Source organism: Schistocerca nitens, chromosome 8 (genome assembly GCF_023898315.1).
Source record: "Schistocerca nitens isolate TAMUIC-IGC-003100 chromosome 8, iqSchNite1.1, whole genome shotgun sequence".
In the NCBI taxonomy this organism is placed as follows: Eukaryota; Metazoa; Arthropoda; class Insecta; order Orthoptera; family Acrididae; genus Schistocerca; species Schistocerca nitens.
The window spans coordinates 80,364,540-80,386,688 of record NC_064621.1 but is presented as its reverse complement, the minus strand read 5'-3'; the positions used below and the strand labels follow the sequence as shown (position 1 = coordinate 80,386,688).

At 41.5% G+C, this 22,149-nt stretch overlaps 1 pseudogene; it reads right to left on the bottom strand.

The window, feature by feature from the left end:
* Window positions 1–5,628: 5,628 nt before the first annotated feature.
* LOC126199806 (5S ribosomal RNA) lies at window positions 5,629–5,746 on the bottom strand (annotated as a pseudogene).
* Window positions 5,747–22,149: the final 16,403 nt, after the last annotated feature.

The window sequence follows — 22,149 nt, the reverse complement described above, 5'->3', positions numbered from 1 at the left end:
GTTTTCTTTAACGCCAGTGTGATGAGGGAACTGGACTGTTTTTGTTATAATGTGTCCCTTCTACAACGTGATTTCCTTTTTAAATGCACGCCCATCAAATAGCAAAGAAATTAATTTGCAGTTTCTTGCTATGGACACTCTGCAGTCAAGTCCACTTAATATGCAAAACCTGCAATCCATTATGATCTAATTTTTGTTCCTGCTCTTCCGTAATAAATTATACAGTGAGTTTTAAATCGAAAAATCGTTCAGGATGTGCCCCCTGATTTAAGCAACGTACTCCTCAGTAATATATAAGCGTCAGTCCTCTTCGTTCAGGTCCATCGTAAACTGTTGAAGCTGACTGTGGAATAGTGCGTGCGGCTTCACACGTTTTACTGTCCATACCACCAATTTCTTCACGTGCTGCATGAGTGCAAATTTAACAAAAAGCGCTTCTTGATGCACAGAGCAATGAATCGCATATGTGAATGGTTGTATTCCTTCGACATGGTACTGCAATACCATTTAATAGCAAATTTGCGGTACTCATAGCTTACGCGTTTGCGTAATGTATATTGAGAGTCCTCATCCCTCTCTTCTGTTATTCACATTTGCTTTTAAAGGTTTGTAACGACAGATCGCTAGACTGCCTCTTTTTGTGAAAACAGCCACTAGACTTGCGAACGTCCTACTTACGGCGAACAAATGGCGAAGGGAAAACAGTGCTGACACACGAGTTGCTATCAAAACTTTTAGAAAACTACTGTTGTAATTCTTTCAAAGTCACAATGAATTCTTCAGACCTCGCGTTTTCTTTAATAGCAGTGACCTTATAGTAACTGGACTGTGTCTATCAGAAAGCGTCCCTTCTGCAAAGCGATTTCATTTTAAATGCATTCCCATCAATTCGGAAAGAAGTTGTCTCTCACCTTTCAGTGTTTTACTGTGGCCAACGCGCAGTAAATTCCACTTAAAATGCGAAGTCTGCAATCAATTACTATGTTCTAATTTTCTTTCCTGCACTCCTTTTTCCTTCATAAATTCAATAATAGCGAGTTTTAAACCGAGAAATCGTTCCAGGCATGCCCCTTGAGTTAATCAACGTACTTTGCAGTAATATATGAAGTCTCCGCACTCTTCATTCAGTTCCATTGAAGACTGTTGTGACTGACAATGGAATAACGCTTGCGACTTCAAAAATTTTATTATTCGTGTCAGCATTTCTTCGCGTGCTCGAGGCCTGCAAATTTAGCACAAAGCGCTTCTTGATGCAGAGAACAATGAATCCCGTCTGTTCTTCCGACCGTTGTAATTTTTTTCTCGTTCGGTGTCAACTAAATCTTTAAATTCTTGCTGCATGGTATTGTAACGTCGTTTCATAGCAAGTATGCAGTATCAGTCGCTTATGCGAATTGAGAATTCTCATCCTTCTGTTATTTCCAATCATTTTAAAGGATTGCTATGATAGATCGCTAGACTGCCTGTTTTTCTGCAAACAGCCGCTGGACGTTTTAACGTCCTTCACACCAGAAACAAACAGTGAAGTGTAGACAGCGCTGACAGCGCAATTATACCGATCTCAGGGAGTTGTACCGACTGAAACATACCGCACCGCGATGCTAAATGAAATAATATGTACGGTTGTGAAATTTACGACGTTCAGAAAGTAACTACAGCTACAATTTGTAATTTATGCTATACAGAACGTGTGTTACAATCAGTTGCTCGTTGCTGTCATAGCAGTGACTCTAGTTCACGTTCCACTCACGTACTTTTGCATAAACCTTCCAGTAATTCCTACTACACACACTGCCGCTACGACAAGAGATATTCCGAGTCTACAGGCATCGTTTATATGAAAGGGTTCACTGAACAGCTGTGTGCAATCGCTGTAAGTTTGATTGACACTTTATTGCAAATTAAGAAGATGGAAATCAGCTTCAAAGAATTTACGTTGTACTTGGCAGAGGTGTACCATACCTGCAGCAAACCATTTCTGCTGCAACGGCAACTACAGACCTCACTATAGAGGTCCCGTCATTTTCAACAATTACATTTCTTGATCACAAGCTTTTGTGAATAAAAAATGACAGACGGTTGCGAAGAGGTTAAAGTAAATCCAGGTCGCGTTTCTCTTCTGAATATCGAACATGGAGAAATACACTCCTGGAAATGGAAAAAAGAACACATTGACACCGGTGTGTCAGACCCACCATACTTGCTCCGGACACTGCGAGAGCGCTGTACAAGCAATGATCAAACGCACGGCACAGCGGACACACCAGGAACCGCGGTGTTGGCCGTCGAATGGCGCTAGCTACGCAGCATTTGTGCACCGCCGCCATCAGTGTCAGCCAGTTTGCCGTGGCATACGGAGCTCCATCGCAGTCTCTAACACTGGTAGCATGCCGCGACAGCGTGGACGTGAACCGTATGTGCAGTTGACGGACTTTGAGCGAGGGCGTATAGTGGGCATGCGGGAGGCCGGGTGGACGTACCGCCGAATTGCTCAACACGTGGGGCGTGAGGTCTCCACAGTACATCGATGTTGTCGCCAGTGGTCGGCGGAAGGTGCACGTGCCCGTCGACCTGGGACCGGACCGCAGCGACGCACGGATGCACGCCAAGACCGTAGGATCCTACGCAGTGCCGTAGGGAACCGCACCGCAACTTCCCAGCAAATTAGGGACACTGTTGCTCCTGGGGTATCGGCGAGGACCATTCGCAACCGTCTCCATGAAGCTGGGCTACGGTCCCGCACACCGTTAGGCCGTCTTCCGCTCACGCCCCAACATCGTGCAGCCCGCCTCCAGTGGTGTCGCGACAGGCGTGAATGGAGGGACGAATGGAGACGTGTCGTCTTCAGCGATGAGAGTCGCTTCTGCCTTGGTGCCAATGATGGTCGTATGCGTGTTTGGCGCCGTGCAGGTGAGCGCCACAATCAGGACCGCATACGACCGAGGCACACAGGGCCAACACCCGGCATCATGGTGTGGGGAGCGATCTCCTACACTGGCCGTACACCACTGGTGATCGTCGAGGGGACACTGAATAGTGCACGGTACATCCAAACCGTCATCGAACCCATCGTTCTACCATTCCTAGACCGGCAAGGGAACTTGCTGTTCCAACAGGACAATGCACGTCCGCATGTATCCCGTGCCACCCAACGTGCTCTAGAAGGTGTACGTCAACTACCCTGGCCAGCAAGATCTCCGGATCTGTCCCCCATTGAGCATGTTTGGGACTGGATGAAGCGTCGTCTCACGCGGTCTGCACGTCCAGCACGAACGCTGGTCCAACTGAGGCGCCAGGTGGAAATGGCATGGCAAGCCGTTCCACAGGACTACATCCAGCATCTCTACGATCGTCTCCATGGGAGAATAGCAGCCTGCATTGCTGCGAAAGGTGGATATACACTGTACTAGTGCCGACATTGTGCATGCTCTGTTGCCTGTGTCTATGTGCCTGTGGTTCTGTCAGTGTGATCATGTGATGTATCTGACCCCAGGAATGTGTCAATAAAGTTTCCCCTTCCTGGGACAATGAATTCACGGTGTTCTTATTTCAATTTCCAGGAGTGTATTAATCTTTTACGAAAAGTATTATTGTATTGCACTAAGAGCTGTACAGCAATCTAACTTTCCGATTCATCAATTCGCTAATTTTGTTGACGCGATCACTCAGAAAGTGTGCTTCATATCTGAAATCAGTTGAACTGAAGATAATATGGACATATTTTCACGATGTTCGAGAGTTTAATCCAGTGAATCAGAAGATAACTTTTCTGCAAGAATATGTTAGCAAAGAATCGACCCCCTTAATCACAAAGTTTAAAATTTTATTAACAGGCAAAACAAAAATAGAAGCCGAGTACAAAACAGCTTGCAATGTATGGAATGTATACAAGTGAGAAACATTAGTAAACTGTTCCGATTTGTATTTGAAAATCGTTGTGCTACTCCTTGTGGACATGTTTCAAAATTTTCTCGGTCTTTGCCTTAAGAGATAATCCTGAGAATTACACTACTTTCCCTGGCTTCGCATGGTTTAGTCTGTGGAAATTGCTACAGCGGAATTGTAGCTCATTACCATTATCGAACAATTCCACTTTGTTGAAAGACGCATTAGAGATGGTATTGTCCATTGTTCTCTCATGCCATTGCGAACAACAGATTCATGCCCAATTATGATGACACAATTTACGAATCTTACATCATTTTTGGTGGTGGTTAGTGTTTAACGTCCCGTCGACAACGAGGTCATTAGAGACGGAGCGCAAGCTCGGGTTAGGGAAGGATTGGGAAGGAAATCGGCCGTGCCCTTTCAAAGGAACCATCCCGGCATTTGCCTGAAACGATTTAGGGAAATCACGGAAAACCTAAATCAGGATGGCTGGAGACGGGATTGAACCGTCGTCCTCCCGAATGGGAGTCCAGTGTGCTAACCACTGCGCCACCTCGCTCGGTTTACATCATTTGTCTTGATGTGTATAGCATATACAGTGATGCAGTATCTTCCGATATCCAATTGAAAGTAGCTTCCTCCAGACAAGGTTGCAACGTCTATGATGGAAAACGTACCAAATTTTTCCGATACAGGGAGCATTTTAGAAATATATCCCGTATACCGATTTTCGTCCATATGTGCCTTTATGTCATGAAGAAATGTCACCGCCATCCATAATAATAATCGACCTGCGATGTTATTCGTTACAGGAATCTGAAACAATGTTTACGCCACAAATTTGCTTTAAAAAAGATTCACCGAATTTTATTATTTTAGCAATCTCCTTGGATGAACTCATATATTGAGATTAACACACAAAAAAGCATGAATGTAAGCAATGACTTCGAGAAAACAATTTCAGACTGATGAATGATGATGTGTTAGGCAAAACAACGCAAAATATGTAAATGACGCAGGATATAAGATCAGCGACCTCCTGAGAAGGTGTGTATGGAGCAGCTGCATTAATTTCCAAATCAAATTTCAAAGGAGTGTTATTATCAATCAAAATTTAGTTATCATTGAACTGAGCAAGCTTAATGTAGTCTTCGATAAACCCATTGCAATAGGAATGACTGTTTTGGATGTTTCAAAATCGCTTCTTACAGACTTCCATTATGGATATACATTAAACAAGTTTCCAGTAAACAATGTAAAACTGTGCTTAATTTAACGCATTACAACACCAAATAGTTACGAAAATATCAAGAATTATATCCAGAAATGTTTGATTCTTTAGGTTTCCGTCTTCAGGCCACAAGTGAGCCGGCCAGAGTGGCCAAGCGGTTCTAGGCGCTACAGTCCGGAACCGCGCGACCGCTACGGTCGCAGGTTCGAATCCTGCCTCGGGCATGGATGTGTGTGATGTCCTTAGGTTAGTTAGTTTTAAGTAGTTCTAAGTTCTAGGGGACTTATGACCACAGCAGTTGAGTCCCATAGTGCTCAGAGCCAGCCACAAGTGACCCATCTGGACCATCCGACCGCCGTGTCATCCTCAGCTGAGGATGTGAAAGGAGGGTCGTGTGGTCAGCACACCTCTCTCCCGGTCGTCACGATGGTTTTCTTTGACCAGAGCCGCCACTATTCGGACGAATAGCTCCTGAATTTGCATCACAAGGCTGAGTGCACCTCGAAAAATGGCAACAGCGCATGGCAACTCGAATGGTCACCCATCCAAGTGCCGTCCACGCCCGACAGCGCTTAACTTCGGTGATCTGACGGGAACCGGTGTATCCACTGCGGCAAGGCCGTTGCCTCGTCTAAACAATAGAGACTGTATAACAGAAGGAAGGTTTTCACGACCGGATCACATAGCTGCTGGTAAACCTTTCGGGATGTGAGGTCGTGGTCCAAAAAGCTCTTTTGTTCAAATGGTTTAAATGGCTCTGAGCACTATGGGACTTAACATCTGTGGTCATCAGTCCCCTAGAACTTAGAACTACTTAAACCTAACTAACCTAAGGACATCACACACATCCATGCCCGAGGCAGGATTCGAACCTGCGACCGTAGCGGTCACGCGGTTCCAGACTGTAGCGCCTAAAACCGCACGGCCACATCGGCCGGCCCTCTTTTGTTCCTGACGTTTCATCCAGGACTGCGCTGGACATCTTCAGAGGCGCTCCTCCGCTGAGTCTTGCCGACTGACTGGTCGGACGTAGGAAAGGGGGCGTGGTCAAAGTAACACGTGATGAACAGAGATCATCCGCGTCAGAGATAAAACTAAACTGTCGATTGTCGTCTTGTAAAAGATAAAACCGTCTAGCGATTCTGCACTGTCCATAAGTTGCCAAGTTTCATTGCCTCTTCTTTCCTATTAATATTATCCAGACGGTTATATATTTCAATGGCTTCTCTACATAGTCATGGATAATAATTTGACGTTGTAGATAAAATTGCTGTTTCAGAAAACTTCACTTCGTGGTTACTGACTGAAAAGCATCTCTGGTACAGCTGATTTCTTTATTTTTCCTAGTTGGCAAAGACTTTTGTATTCTTTTAGCCGTGTATTATGTTCCTCTTGATAGTTCCAATTGATAGTTCCAATATAAACTTAACCACATGTACTCGGAATTTTGTATATACCAGATGTCGACAGAGGAGGGCGTTTGTCCTTCACAGTTCGGAGTATTTGACTTATTTCCTATGTTGTTCTAAAGATCAGTCTGATGTCATATTTCAGTTAGATCCGATCTGACCCTTTACTTTTTTAATAAAAGATAGAGAAAATGTATTTTTCCGAAGTTGTGGTTCATCCTTGTCCTTCGGTCTTCTGTTCCTTGGTCGCAAAATTCTCTTTACCTCTTTCTCTGAGTAGCCATTTTTTTCGAAAGCCTGCTTCAGATGTTTTGTTTCAGCGTCCAGGTGTTCCGGAAATGCACCCGCTATTAACATAACCTATCCTTGTATGACCTGTCGCAGGCAGCAAGACATCCGCTACTGCTCTTACCACCCGACCTAACTATTGCATAGGTTTGTTTCCCTTGCCTCTTGTCTTGGCACTTTTTCCCCTCTGCCCTTCAAACCGTTACCCTTCGTTAGACTTATTAATGGTTAACCTTAACCAGACGTGCAAAAACATCGCAGTACCCACACCCTGTAACACCTCACTTTAGTGAAAAGTAACCCTTCTGCAGAGATGGCAGTAGACTTTTTGAGTTGGCCATCATGCCGGTGTGGGCGTGGAGGGGCTCTACCTCTTTAAAAAAATCCGACCGCTCAGTCGTTAAGACTCAGCAGAGGAGAGCCTCTGAGGATGTCCGGCTCTGTCCTGGACGAAACGTCAGGCACAGAAGAGTTTCTTGTATCAAGACCTCACATCCCGGAAGGTTTACCAGCAGCTAATAGATACTACGTTCCATTGCTGAATATAAAAGAGGATGTGTTAATACAACACAGTCTTAATGGTGAACGTATTACTGAATTTGTGAATCTAGAGTAAAAATGTATGTCCTCAAGACCCAGTCTGTATGCATAATCCACACAGCAAAGGATATAAAACAGTCGTCTGTTAATAGGTTAAACATAGATGATTACAGGCAATGTATGATGGATTTGAAAATACAAACCATTCTGCAGTACATAATTCAATCTAAGCAACCTGTTGTTTCTACTATTGAACAGCACAGACTGATTTTATCTGTAGAGGACGATAAATGTCATATACTTCTGGATAATATAAATATATTGACTTGGGGATCATTGCAGCATGAAACATGATGATTGGTTTTATTGAAAATACCTGAAAAATTCTAAAAAAAGTATTTAATGTAAATTGTAGATTGTAACTTAAGATCTTTACCTCATTGTAACTGATGGGAATTCACACTTCTGTTTCTGATTAAATTGTTGTTCTCATTATACGAAGATCCCTTTTTTGATAGCAATGTAGCGATCCATACTGATAGTGAAAAATACTGTACACTTTAACCTCTGAATATCCCTTCTAGCTAGAATGTATACAACAAACAATGCAGAAATGTAAAAAAAAAGAAAACAATAAACGTAAAAACACTATATGAATATGTGCAAAAATTGAATGTAAATACTTATTAAAAGACATCTTCCACGTAAATACATTGCTGTGAAAAACATTTAATACAAAAACATAGTAAAGAAATTTTTTATAATAAATTTTATATCTAGAGCGCATTTTGTTTTTCCTTTCTATTCCCTCTGTAACATATAGTCTGTGAAAGAGGCAGACATAACATTAGTGGGTTTCCATGAGCCATATCTCTGGGCTGCGAGTTATCAGACTCCTGAGACACGAGAAGATACCTCCTTCCGCAATGTGTCCAAGTAAGTGGCTTCCCTGACATAATATGTGTCTCAGATACGTGCATGTGTGCATGTGTGTGTGTGTGTGTGTGTGTGTGTGTGTACATGCGCACATTTTACTAGTGATAATGCACAATTACTTATACATTTTTGAACATGGCACAATAAGTTGCGTCAGTGCCTGTTCAGTGAAGTGGATTTCAGCTGCTGCGGAAGGAGGAAAATCTGCATTCTTTTCATTCTCTTTGTAGTATATTAGAATATTGCACACAGAACAATTAATATGAGACCTGTTGATGCGAAAGGTAACAGCATTTTATATACTGTGTATACTACGATGAAGGTCCATGAAAAGCTAAACATAAAGTCGTCGATTTTGTTAGAGTTAGTAATCACAAAGCAATTTCCGAAAAAGGCTTGTCTACGTAGATATTTAAAATGTGAGTAGTTCAGAAGACCAGTGTATCAGCAGTAAAACTCCATCACAGCAGGAGTTTTCTGCAGCATAGAACTACAAAAAAAAAAAAAAAAAAAAAAAAAAAAAAAAAAAAACAGATATCCATCCACATATGCAGCTGAAAAAATCGTACTAAAAAAATGAAACGACGATTCCACAAAACGGGTGGTTTTTAACAATTCCTGAAATGATTTGTAAGACTATGTATGTGTAAGGAGTAAGCTGCACATCGAGGGCAATCAGTTACAATTTAGCTGTAACGTGAATAATTTATCACAGATTTACATTAACATGAAGGACAATTTATTATAATTTTACTGTAACATGGATGGTAATTTGCTACATTTTTCTGTAACATGGAGAGCAATTTTTACCGTTTTTTTTAATATGGATCAATTTGCAACACTTTTACTATAATTTAGGACAGTTTGCTGCAGTCTTGGGTCTGCTTTCTGCAAATTCAGGCAAGTCCAGATTTTAGAAAGATACTGACAAAAACATGGTGTCTATATGCTATAATCAATAATGTGCAAATTTGTGTGTGTGTGTGTGTGTGTGTGTGTGTGTGTGTGTGTGTGTGTGTGTGTTCGTAGAAGTTTGCTTATGTGTTTTAAATATGGAAATACTGAGAGCTATACCCCCTTTGTAATTTTTTGCATAAATTCGGATTGTTCCGATACTTTTGAGTACAGCCAAGATGCCTATTCTGGTGTTACATTGTGATTTCATTCAAAAGTCCACTAAATATTACTCTGTGATTTATCTGAATTATAGAAAATTATAATTCTTTAAATAATATAATTAATTATTACAATTTTTTAAATTATAATGGACATTAAAGCAGGCTTCATCAATTGGGATGGCTGCAACTGTTAACAGTATCCTGATACTCATTAGAGAGGAGAAGGAGAAGGGAGAGGAGAAGGAGGTGAATGAGAGGGAAGGGGGAGGGGTGTGCCTTGTCACATGAGGATGTAATTGATAATGCCGATGATGTCACCGATGAGGAACATGGGCCTTGTGACATCATCATTCCTTGTATTCCAAAATGGATCAAAGTCACTTCTAAAATCATTCTTTGGGAGCCAACATTAGCATATAAAAAGTTGTAATTGGCAACAAGTAACACAATGCTAAATTACCATTTGTAATTGCAAAATTCGCTCCCACTAGCAAATGGGCACTATAGGACAATGTACTTCTCATTGCTCCCATATAATGGGGCAAGAAATTATTCAGGTAGTGAAGGGAGACGAAAATTTAATAGCCATGGGTGACTGAAATGCGAGAGTAGGAAAAGGGAGAGAAGGAAACATAGTAGGTGAATATGGATTGGGGCCCAGAAATGAAAGAAGAAGCCGCCTGGTAGAATTTTGCGCAGAGCATAACGTAATCATAGCTAACACTTGGTTCAAGAATCATAAAAGAAGGTTGTATACATGGAGGAATCCTGGAGATACTAAAAGTTATCAGATAGATTATATAATGGTAAGACAGAGATTTCGGAACCAGGTTTTAAATTGTAAGACATTTCCAGGGGCAGATGTGTACTCTGACCACAATCTATTGGTTATGAACAGTAGATTAAAATTGAAGAAACTGCAAAAAGGTGGGAAATTAAGGAGATGGGACCTGGATAAACTGAAAGAACCAGAGGTTGTACAGTGTTTCAGGGAGAGCATAAGGGAACAATTGACAGGAATGGGGGAAAGAAATACAGTAGAAGAAGAATGGGTAGCTTTGAGGGATGAAATAGTGAAGGCAGCAAAGGATCAAGTAGGTAAAAAGACGAGGGCTAGCAGAAACCCTTGGGTAACAGAGAAATATTGAATTTAATTGATGAAAGGAGAAAATATAATAATGCGGTAAATGAAGCAGGCAAAAAGGAATACAAACGTCTCAAAAATGAGATCGACAGGAAATGCAAAATGGCTAAACAGGGATGGCTAGAGGACTAATGTAAGGATGTAGAGGCTTATCTCACTAGGGGTAAGATAGATACTGCCTACAGGAAAATTAAAGAGACCTTTGGAGAAAGGAGAACCACTTGCATGAATATCAAGAGCTTTGATGGAAACCCAGTTCTAAGCAAAGAAGGGAAAGCAGAAAGGTGGAAGGAGTATATAGAGGGTCCATACAAGGGCGATGTACTTGAGGACAATATTATGGAAATGGAAGAGGATGTAGATGAGGATGAAATGGGAGATATGATACTGCATGAAGAGTTTGACAGAGCACTGAAACACCTGAGTCGAAACAAGGCCCCCGGAGTAGACAGCATTCCATTAGAACTACTGACAGCCTTGGGAGAGCCAGTCCTGACAAAACTCTACCATCTGGTGAGCAAGATTTATGAGACAGGCGAAATACCCTCAGACTTCAAGAAGAATACAATAACGCGAATTCTTTACAGACGAATGGAAAAACTGATAGAAGCCGAAATCGGGGAAGATCAGTTTGGATTCCGTAGAAATGTTGGAACACGTGAGGCAATACTGACCCTACGACTTATCTTAGAAGAAAGATAAAGGAAAGGCAAACCTACGTTTCTAGCATTTGTAGACTTAGAGAAAGTTTTTGACAATGTTGATTGGAATACTCTCTTCCAAATTCTGAAGGTGGCAGGGGTAAAATACAGGGAGCGAAAGGCTATTTACAATTTGTACAGAAAGGAGATGGCAGTTATTAGAGTCGAGGGGTATGAAAGGGAAACAGTGGTTGGGAAGGGAGTGAGACAGGGTTGTAGCCTGTCCCCGATGTTATTCAATCTGTATATTGAGCAAGCAATAAAGGAAACAAAAGAAAAGTTCGGAGTAGGTATTAAAATCCATGGAGAAGAAATAAAAACTTTGAGGTTCGCCGGTGACATTGTAATTCTGTCAGAAACAGCAAAGGACTTGGAAGAGCAGCTGAACGGAATGGACAGTGTCTTGAAAGGAGGGTATAAAATGAACATCAACAAAAGCAAAACGAGGATCATGGAATGTAGTCGAATTAAGTCGGGTGATGCTGAGAGAATTAGATTAGGAAATGAGACACTTAAAGTAGTAAAGGAGTTTTGCCATTTGGGGAGAACTGATGATGGTCGAAGTAGAGAGGATATATATTGTAGACTGGCAATGGCAAGGAAAGCGTTTCTGAAGAAGAGAAATTTGTTAACATCTAGTATAGATTTAAATGTCAGGAAGTTGTTTCTGAAAGTATTTGTATGGACTGTAGCCATGTATGGAAGTGAAACGTGGACGATAAATAGTTAAGACAAAAAGAGAATAGAAGCTTTTGAAATGTGGTGCTACAGAAGAATGCTGAAGATTAGGTGGATAGATCACATAACTAGTGAGGAGGTATTGAATAGAATTGAGCAGTTTGTGGCACAACTTGACTAGAAGAAGGGATCGGTTGGTAGGACAGGATAGAGTAGCATGGAGAGCTGCATCAAACCAGTCTCAGGACTGAAGACCACAACAACAACAACAGATGAACACACTTTCTTTTTCATGCCATTCATTTCCAGTCAGCAGCATCTAAAACAAGTAAATTTGAGTTCAGTTCCACATTAGATACCAGTTAGGATATGGGAGATACCGTGCATAAAAAATGATCCGTCAGGTACACATCCTCAACAAAACGGGTGGAAGAGGGGTGGGCGGAGGTAAAAACGCAACGCGTTAAACCAGGCAACAGTAACACTGTGGACAGTTTTGCAACAAGAACACATTGCCGTCAGTGCCTTCAGGAAGTTCGTTGTGACCAACTGCCCAACAAAAAGGCAATAACAACCAGAAAAGTATGTGAGACTATTTCAGGCAGAGTTGAATCTGTGCAGATGGGAAGAGTCAGCAACAAATGCAGATATAGCCGGCAGATCTCCAACTGCAGATTCTCCCAATACATTCATTGGAACAGATGGAGACATTGCTCTGCAAGACGTCTTCGTCGATAATCATGATTTGTTGTGATTTGCATCTACATAATTCACAATGATCAATAAAACATGTTTCAGTGCCTTAACATAATTGAATTACCCATAATCATCTTCAAATCCTTCAACTAAAGCCGCGCGGGGTAACCGCGCGATCTGACTCGCCTTCCCACGTTTCGCACGGTTCCCCCGTCGGACGTTCGAGTCCTCCTTCGGGCATGGGTGTGTGTGTTGCCCTTAACGTAAGTTAGTTTAAGTTAGACTGAGTAAAGTGTAAGCGTAGGGACCGTTGACCCCAGCAGTTTGGTCCCATAGGAACTTACCACCACCACCTTCAACTAAAGCTTCAGAGCTGTTCAAAATATTTGAGATTTGACTGTCTCTGAAATGTGGAAAATATATGCAAGGTCTTGATACACTAAAGCGCCAAAGAAACTGGAATAGGATGCGTATTCAAAGACAGAGATACGTAAATAGGCAGAATACGGCGCTGCGGACGGAAACGCTAGTACGACAACAATTGTCTGGCGCAGTTGTTAGATCGGTTACTGCTGCTACAATGGCAGGTTATCAAGATTTAAGTGAGTTTGTGGTATTATAGTCGGCGCACGAGCGATGGGACATAGCATCTCCGAGGTAGCGATAAAGTGGGGATTTCCCTTACGTCCATTTCACGAATGTACCGTGAACACCAGCAATCCGATAAAACATCAAATCTCCGACATCGCTGCGGCCGAAAAAAAATCCTGCAAGAACGGGACCAAAGACGACTGAAGACAATCGCTCAACGTGACGGAAGTTCAACCCTTCCGCAAATTGCTGTAGATTTCAATGTTTATCCATCAACAAGTCTCAGCGTGCCAGCCAATCAACGAAACATCGGCGATCTGGGCTTTCGGAGCCGAAGGCCCACTCGTGTACCCTCGATGACTGAACAACACAAAGCTTTACACTTCTCCTAGGCTCATCAACGCCGACAATCATCTGTTGAAGACTGGAAACATGTTGCCTACTCGGACGAGTCTCGTTTCGAATTATATCGAGCAGATGGAAATATACGGATATGGAGACAACCTCATGAATCCATGGACCCTACATGTCAGCAGGGGACTGTTGTAGCTGGAGGCAATGGCGCGGGGAGAGTGCAGTTGGAGTAATACGGGACCCCTGATACGTCGAGATACGACTCTAACATGTGACGCGTACGTAAGCATTCTTTCTGATCACCTGCATCGATTCAAGTCTATTGTTCATTCCGACGGACTTGGGCAATTTCATCATAACAATGCGACACCCCACGCGTCCAGAGTTGCTACAGAGTGGCTCCAGAAACACTCTTCTAAATTTAAACACTTCCGCTGGCCACCAGACTCCCCAAACATGAACATTACTGAGCACCGCTGGGTGCCTTGCAACGGGCTGTTCAGAAGAGATCTCCACCCATTCGTACTCTTACTGGTTTATGGACAGCCCTACAGGATTCATGGTGTCAGTTCCCTCCAGCACTACTTCATACATTAGTCGAGTCTATGGCACGTCGTGTTGCGGCACTTCTGAGTGCTCGCGGGGGGCCCTACACGATATTACGCAGGGGTATCAGTTTTTTTCGCTCTTCAGGGTAGATGTCTCCTATTGCCAAAAACCAAAGAGTAACAATAAGTCTTTGCTTCTCTGGAACTGATTTTCTGAAATTGGTGTACCTGTTTGAAAGATCCGGCGCTATCATATTCATTACAATTTCACAATCGAATGACGTCATCCTAGCGAAGTTACAACCAAACCCACCTTCCGAAATCAGCACATAAATCATGCCACACCCGCACATTGTCTGTCGCATGTTTCCATCAACCAAAAATGACTACATCTTTATCTGCTTATGTCATGAAGCATTATTAATGCAGCACCACATATCATTTATTCGTCCCCTTCACTTATCGTGTAGCTCTCGATGCAAATACACAATGTGAGATATTTGTTGCCAGTTCAGCATGGTAATGGATGTGAATACATATATATAGAATTTTCTGTCCCTAGTGTAGATGGAAATGGGAACAATGACCATAGCTGCGAACATGTTGGAGAGTTTGCTGGACAGAATGCTGCGAACAAAAGCATGTTTTTAACTTCACTATAAACGCTACTTTAATAGGCAGGCCCCCCTTACTTCGAGATTCATGGACACAGAGCGATCTTCATATGTCACGAGCAATGCTGAGAGTTCCTGCCCCCTGCCACCTGTGACGCCCTCATTCAGATGAGAACTCGCTACCCGCATTACGCTGCAACCCACTGGCTTACCCCAGACCGGATAGGTGCGTTGCTTTCTTCAGGATCATCTGCTATGACGTAGGCAGTGAAAGTCACAGGTACGGTTGCGGTGCAAAACGACAGCACCACATAACAAACTAGTAGCTCATCAACAGAAGTCCATCACACATTTCGACGCTCAAACCGTCACTGTGACTGACGCCACAAAACTCGCCTTATGCATGCTCCATGTCCGGAATTCCTGCCCGCACGTAGGAAATTTCCCAAAACTCAGGCACGGAAACCCAATGTATACAATGAATGCCCAACAAGGTTCTTACGGTAAAGAAAACGAGATGAAATTTGCAATGAGTACGCAAAACTGACAGAAACGTAGTAGAGGGGCAATGGACATGACGTTCTAATTTCCAATCAAACTGCAAACGAAAGGAACAGTAAAAGAATAGAATTCACGGATGACACTGTAAAAACAGAGAGGGAACTCACTTTGACTGGGCAGATGATACAGAAAAATTTTTCTAGCCTATTAGCGTGACACAAACTTACGCAGTAAATCTTGATGTAAATAAGATATTTATTTTTCAGCACCATGTTTATTTGACAGGCTCAGCTGTGGCAATGCAAAAGATGTTTTCGACTGGTTTGACAAACTTTCCAGATCTTAACACCATCACAAACACAGTGTAAGAAGCGGACACATTATGATGTAAGGCAAGAATAGAAAACGAACCGCAGAATATTTTACCTTCAGGGAATGCAAAGATGTGAAATTTCAAAATGGACAGTTCATAAACACTTAAGCACCTTCAGCAACCAATGCCAAAATTTCGGTGGCATGGATTTCACTTTGGAACAACATCTAAACTTCTAACGAAGCTGCGCACTCCGATTACACTGAAGTGGCCGGCCGCTGTGGCCTAGCGGTTGTAGGCGCTTCAGTCCGGGAACGCGCTCTGCTACGGTCGCAGATTCGAATCCTGCCTCGGGCATGGATATGTGTGCTGTCCTTAGGTTAGTTATGTTTAAGTAGTTCTAAGGCAAGGGGACTGATGACCTCAGATCTTAAGTCCCATAATGCTTAGAGCCATTTGAATCATTTGAACACTGAAGTGATAAAAGTCGTGTGACAGCTCCTAATATCGCGTTCGACCTCCTCTTTCTCGCTGTATTGCATCAACCCGACGTGGCACGGACTAAACAAGGCGTTGGAAGTACCCTGCAGATATATTGAGGCATACTGCGTCTACAGCCGTCCAAAACTGTGGAAGTGTTTCCGGTGCAGCATCCTGCGCACGACTTGATCTTTCGATTATAGCCCAGGTCGGGCGATCTGGGGGGTCAAATCATTCGCTCGAATTGTCCAGAATGTTACTGAAACCAATTGCGAACCGTTGTGGCCCAGTGGCATCACTCTGTTCTTTGGAAATATGAAGTCCATGAATGGCAGTTAATGATCGCTTCATTTGGACCAGAGGATCTTGTTCATTCCATGTAAACAAAACAACACCGTTATAGAGCCACCGGCAACTTGCACAGTGCCTTGTTAGCAACTTGCGTCCATGGCTTTGTGGGGTCTGCTCCACACACGAACCCTACCATCAGCCCTCACCAACTGCAGTCGGGACTCGTCTGACCAGCCCACTATCTCCCATTCGCTTATGGTCCAACCGACATGGTCACGAGGCAAGGAGAGAGGCACTGCAGATGATATCGTGCTGTTAGCGCGGCACTGGCGGCGGTCACGTGCTGCCATAGCCCATTAACGCCAAATTTCGCCGCACTGTCATAATGGATACGTCCATCGTACGTCCCACACTGATTTCTGAGATTGTTCACACCGTTTCTCTGCTAGCACTGACAACTTCTAGGCAAACGGCTCTGCTCTCGGCCGTTTAGTGAAGGTCGTCAGCCACTGCGTTGTCCGTGGTGAGAGATAATGCCTAAAATTTGGTACTCTCGATACACTCTAGACACGGTGGATTTTGGAATATAGAATTTCCTAGCGATTTCCGAAATGGAGTGTCCCATGCGTATAGCTCCAACTATCGTTCCGCGTCCAGAGTCTGTTAATTCCGATTGTGCGACTATAATCATGTTGGAGACCTTTTCACATGAATTAACTGAATACAAATGACAGCTCCGCCCATGCACTGCTCTTTTATATCTCGTGTACGCGATTCGGCGTTATCTGTGTTGGCGCATATCGCTAGCCCATTACTTTGTGAATTAGGTAGAAATTTCAATTGCGTTGTACTGAAGATGACTACACATTGTTCCTTAATTTTAGTAACTAATCTTCTACTTCAACTACCGAACTAAAACTAAAGGATACCTGAAAACTTAGACAACACAACTCTATTGCTCGAAAGTGTGAGCTGTTTCATCAGCGAGCAGATTATATGGAATTTATGCTCAACAAGTCCTCCTCGACAACGTGCAGACACGTTAGATGTGGCCAGTAGACTTTTCGGATCACTCACTTTGTTTTCTTGAAGCAAACAGCAAAGAGCATCTAGATATACATCTATATACGTACAAGGCAAGGCACTATAGTGTGAGTGGCGGAGGATGTTTTGTATTACTTAAAAGTATTTCCCTTTCCTGTTCCACTCGCAAATGCAGCCAGGAAGCAACGACTGTTTATACGCGTCCCTTCGAGCCCTGATTTCTCTGTTTTGTCTTCACCGTCCTTACTTGAAATACCCATAGAACAGGTGCTGTAAAACTGTTTTGCAGTTAACCACAGTTAAACTCCAATCTCCCTTTCTTCTTTCGATGGTTTTCTTTATTCTGACTTGATGCGGATCCCAAACACTCGAGCAATACTCAAGAATAGGTCGCATTAGTATTCTATAAGCTCCTTTACAGATGATCTATACATTACTAAGATTCTTCCAACAAACCGAAGTCGACTATTGACCATTCATTATGGGCTCGTTTCACTTCATATCACTATGCAACTTTAAACAAATACGCGCATATATTTAATCGACCTGAATGTGCCAGTCATCACACCATCATTCTAACATCTTGGGCTTATTCCTCCTACCCAACCGCATTGCTACACTTTTCTACATTTTGAGCAAGCATCCATTCATTATATCAAGATTGAGATACTCTGTCTGTCTGAACACTATGTAACTCTGGGGGCTGGATAGTTTCAATATAAATGGGTATAATTTAGCATCTTACACTTGTAGACCTAGGATGGATAAAGGAGGAGTTGCCATTTTCATAAAACAATGGTATAAATACAAAACTGTAGAAGAAAGCAAATTTTATGTTGATCAGCACTTTGAGATTTGTGCATGTGAACTTCAGCTAGATAATGTAGCATTGATATTAGCAACAGTTTACAGGTCCCCATTAGGAGACTGGGAGCTATCCATTAAAACGTTTGACTCCTTGTTATGCTGTCTGTCAGACAAAAAGAAGAAGTTATTAATCTGTGGTGATTTCAGTGTCAACTTTCCAAGTAATTCTGATAAGAAAAGTGAACTAGAAATGTTATTAACAACATATAACAGTGGTCAATTTCCCAACACGTATAGCTCAAGACAGTAGCACTCTAATAGATAGTGTATTTGTGCAGAAAGAGGATGTAAAACAAACACATCCTTTCAATGTGGTAAATGGACTGTCCGACCATGATGAAGATATAAAACCTAACAGGGTGTACAGTTCGGAAACAATTAAGTAAAAGTGTGAGGTCACTCGGTATCTATAGAGCACTTTAGAGAAAGCTTAAGATATGTTAATTGGGGAGATGTATATAATGAGCCAAATGCTAATCATAAATGCAACATATTGGTAAATTTATATCCATTTTTGAACATTGTTTCCCAAAGAAAATTACTAAATGTAAAACCATACACTTTTCAAAGAAACCTTGGATTACTACATGTATTACAGTGTCTTCAGGAAGAAAAAGAAAACTGTATGAGACAGCAAGAACTAGTAAAGATCCAGAAGTAGTTCCACAGTATAAAAATTAATGTAACACACTGAGAAAAGTTGTAATGAAATAAAGAAATATGTATGAAATTAACAACTCTGACAATAAAATCTAATCAATGTGGATTGTTGTTAGAAGGAAGACAGGAAAAGTAACCACTGGGGTAGGTAATGTTGCTATTAAAGAGAATGAGACCATCCTAACCAATACACAAGTAACTAATGTATTTAACAACCACTTCTTAAGTGTAGGAGAAAAAATTGGTGAGCATAGTTCAAAAGGAAAAGCCAGGCAGAACATAGAAGTATCAGTTTTGAAAATTTTTTGTCAGATTATGTTTCACATAACAACCTCTTGTGAAATAAGTTAAATTATTAAATCTTCGAAAAATAAATGCTCTGTTGGAGCAGATGACATCTCTAATAAGATATTAAAACAATGTGGAGCGATTACAGCTGATGTTCTGAGTTACATGTGTAATTCATCACTAACTCAAGGTATTTTCTCAGACAGGTTAAAATATGCCATTGTCAGGCCTCTCTACAAAGAGGGAGACACCACAGATAATAATTATCGGCCAGTATCCTTGCTTACAACATTTTCAAAAATCTTCGAGAAAGTAATGTACTCAAGAGTGGTTAGCCATCTCACTGGTTATGGGACACTTAGTAAATCACAGTTCGGATTTCAAAAATGCTGTTCCACTGAGACAGCAATATACAATTTCACTGTCCACATAATACAGTCTTTAAATAGTAAAATGTCACCAATAGGAGTTTTCTGTGACTTGTCCAAAGCATTTGATTGTGTGAACCATGACAGCATGTTACAGAAATTATCGCATTTGGTAGGACGATGGTTCAATCCCACGTCCTGATTTTCTGTGATCTTCCTAAATCGCTACAGCAAATGCAGGGATGGTTCCTTTGAAAGTGCACGACCGACTTCCTTCCCTAATCCGATTAGATAGATGACCTCCCTGTTTGGTCTCCTCCCCCTCCCCCAAACAACCCAACCCAACTGAAATTACAATTCTATTATATAAATGGAATAGCATATGATTGGTTTAAGTCATACCAACAGAACACAAAACGAAAAGTTTCTTTATATGGGTTAAGTGATTTAAATAAGTTTGCCACTTTATCTAACTGGGGTGAAATTACTTTAGGTGTTCCACAGGGTTAAGTCATGGGGCCCCTTCTGTTCTTGATGTATGTGAACGACCTCCCTTCTTATCTGAAACAAGAAGCTGAACTGACACTATTTGCTGATGATGCAAGCATCATTATTAATCCAGTAAATTAAAATGTAGCACCACACACTTTTCAAAGAAACCTTGGATTACTACAGGTATTAAAGTGTCTTCAGAAAGAAACTCCAATTGAAAATGATACAAATAATGTCATTGGAAAAGTCATTAATTGGTTTTCTGCAAATGGGCTTGCTTTAAACTTTGAAAAAACACAGTACATCCAATTTTCTGCTTCAAAAAGCACAGTTGCTTTAATAAATATAACATATCAACAGCAGTCAGTAGACAGAGTAGAGCATTCTAAGTTTTTGGGTGTACATATAGATGAGCATCTTAATTGGAATATTCATATTTTGGATCTTCTAAAGCGACTAGGTTCAGCAACTTTTGCAGTCAGAATAATTGTCAATTCTGAGGCTATAGAAATTAGTAAGCTAGCATACTTTACATACTTTCACTCTCTGATGTCATAATGGAATAATATTTCGGGGTAACTCAACACTTAGAAAGAATTCACTGCTAAAAAGAAAGTGGTTACAATAATGTGTAGGGTTCATAGTTGCACATCTTGTAGGCATCTTTTTAAAAGATTGGGAATTCTTATAACACCCTCACAATACATTTACTCACTAATGAAATTTGTTCTCAACAACATGGACCAGTTTAAAAAAAACAGTGACATTCATGATTATAACACCAGAAAAAAGAAAGACTTACACTATCCTTTACTCAGCCTATCTTTGGCACAGAAAGGGTTAAAATATGCTGCTATAAAATTTTTTGACAAATTACCAGATGAAATAAAATGTCTGAAAGTCAGCACTACTAGCTTCAAAAATAAATTGAAATCTTTGGTTACTCCTATAGGTGATTTCTTGAATAGGAATAAATGAACCTATAAATATAATATATGCATGTTGTGCCATTTAAGGGAACGATGTAAATAATAGTAGTATTAATCTTTAACACTGTACTGTAGTACATATATATATATAAAATCTTGTTTCATATGTGTATTTATTGTGCTCTTGACACGTTCCACATCATAATGGCTACCATACCGTGTGCTTGATCAATGGAACACACAACTAACTAACTAAAGAATTCTGTCTAAGTTATGCTGCATCCTCTCACACGACGACACACAACGACAAGACTGTCCCGTACACTGCAGCGTCATCAGCAAACAGTCGCAGGTTGCTGCTTAATCTGTCCACAGATCATTTGAGTGCATGGAGAACAAGAGCATTTTCATCACCCTTCCCTAGAGGACTCCTGACAATATATTTGTCTCGCCGTACTGTGTTCTATTACTTAAGAAGACAAATGACATTGTGTCTGATAGTGTTAAGTGTTGTCATCACAAAATTTACAGTGAGATGCGTTTCTCACAAGGGCTTGCTGGATAAATGGCTACAATCGGCTACATGCGAGTCAAATCCTCTTTTGGTTGAATAGTTAATTTAATAAAAGAAAACAATCGCCTATCCTAACTTTTATCCTAGGTATCTACGAGACATACCATGTTAAAATCTGCTTCGTGGTGTCTTTATTCAGTTAGATATTTAATTATCATGACAGAAGTAAAGCTGACATACTGGTTCTTGAATCGTGCTTGAGAGTTCGGTTGGTAGAGCAGTTGCTCATAAAATGCAAACGTCCAGAGTTCGAGTCTCGGTCCGGCACACAGTTTCAATCTGGCAGGAAGTTTCATGTTAGTACACACCAGAGAGTAAAATTCATTCTGATTATAATATTTTCTCGAGCAGTAAATTATAGAGCTACTGAACTCTAGGGAGAGTGCTTGGGCAGCTCATATGCCGAGCCGTGTTGTGCTTACGTACTTCCATAGTAGGTCGGTGGGGTAAGGATGGTCTCGCTGCGGAATAAAGCATATTCAACACTGGCATATAGTTCCAGGATGACTCGAAGAATGAGCAACAGTCATAACATTAAAGTAAAAATTCATAATATGAATCCAATTTTGTGCAGAAAGCATCAACGATAATATTTCAGTCATTGGA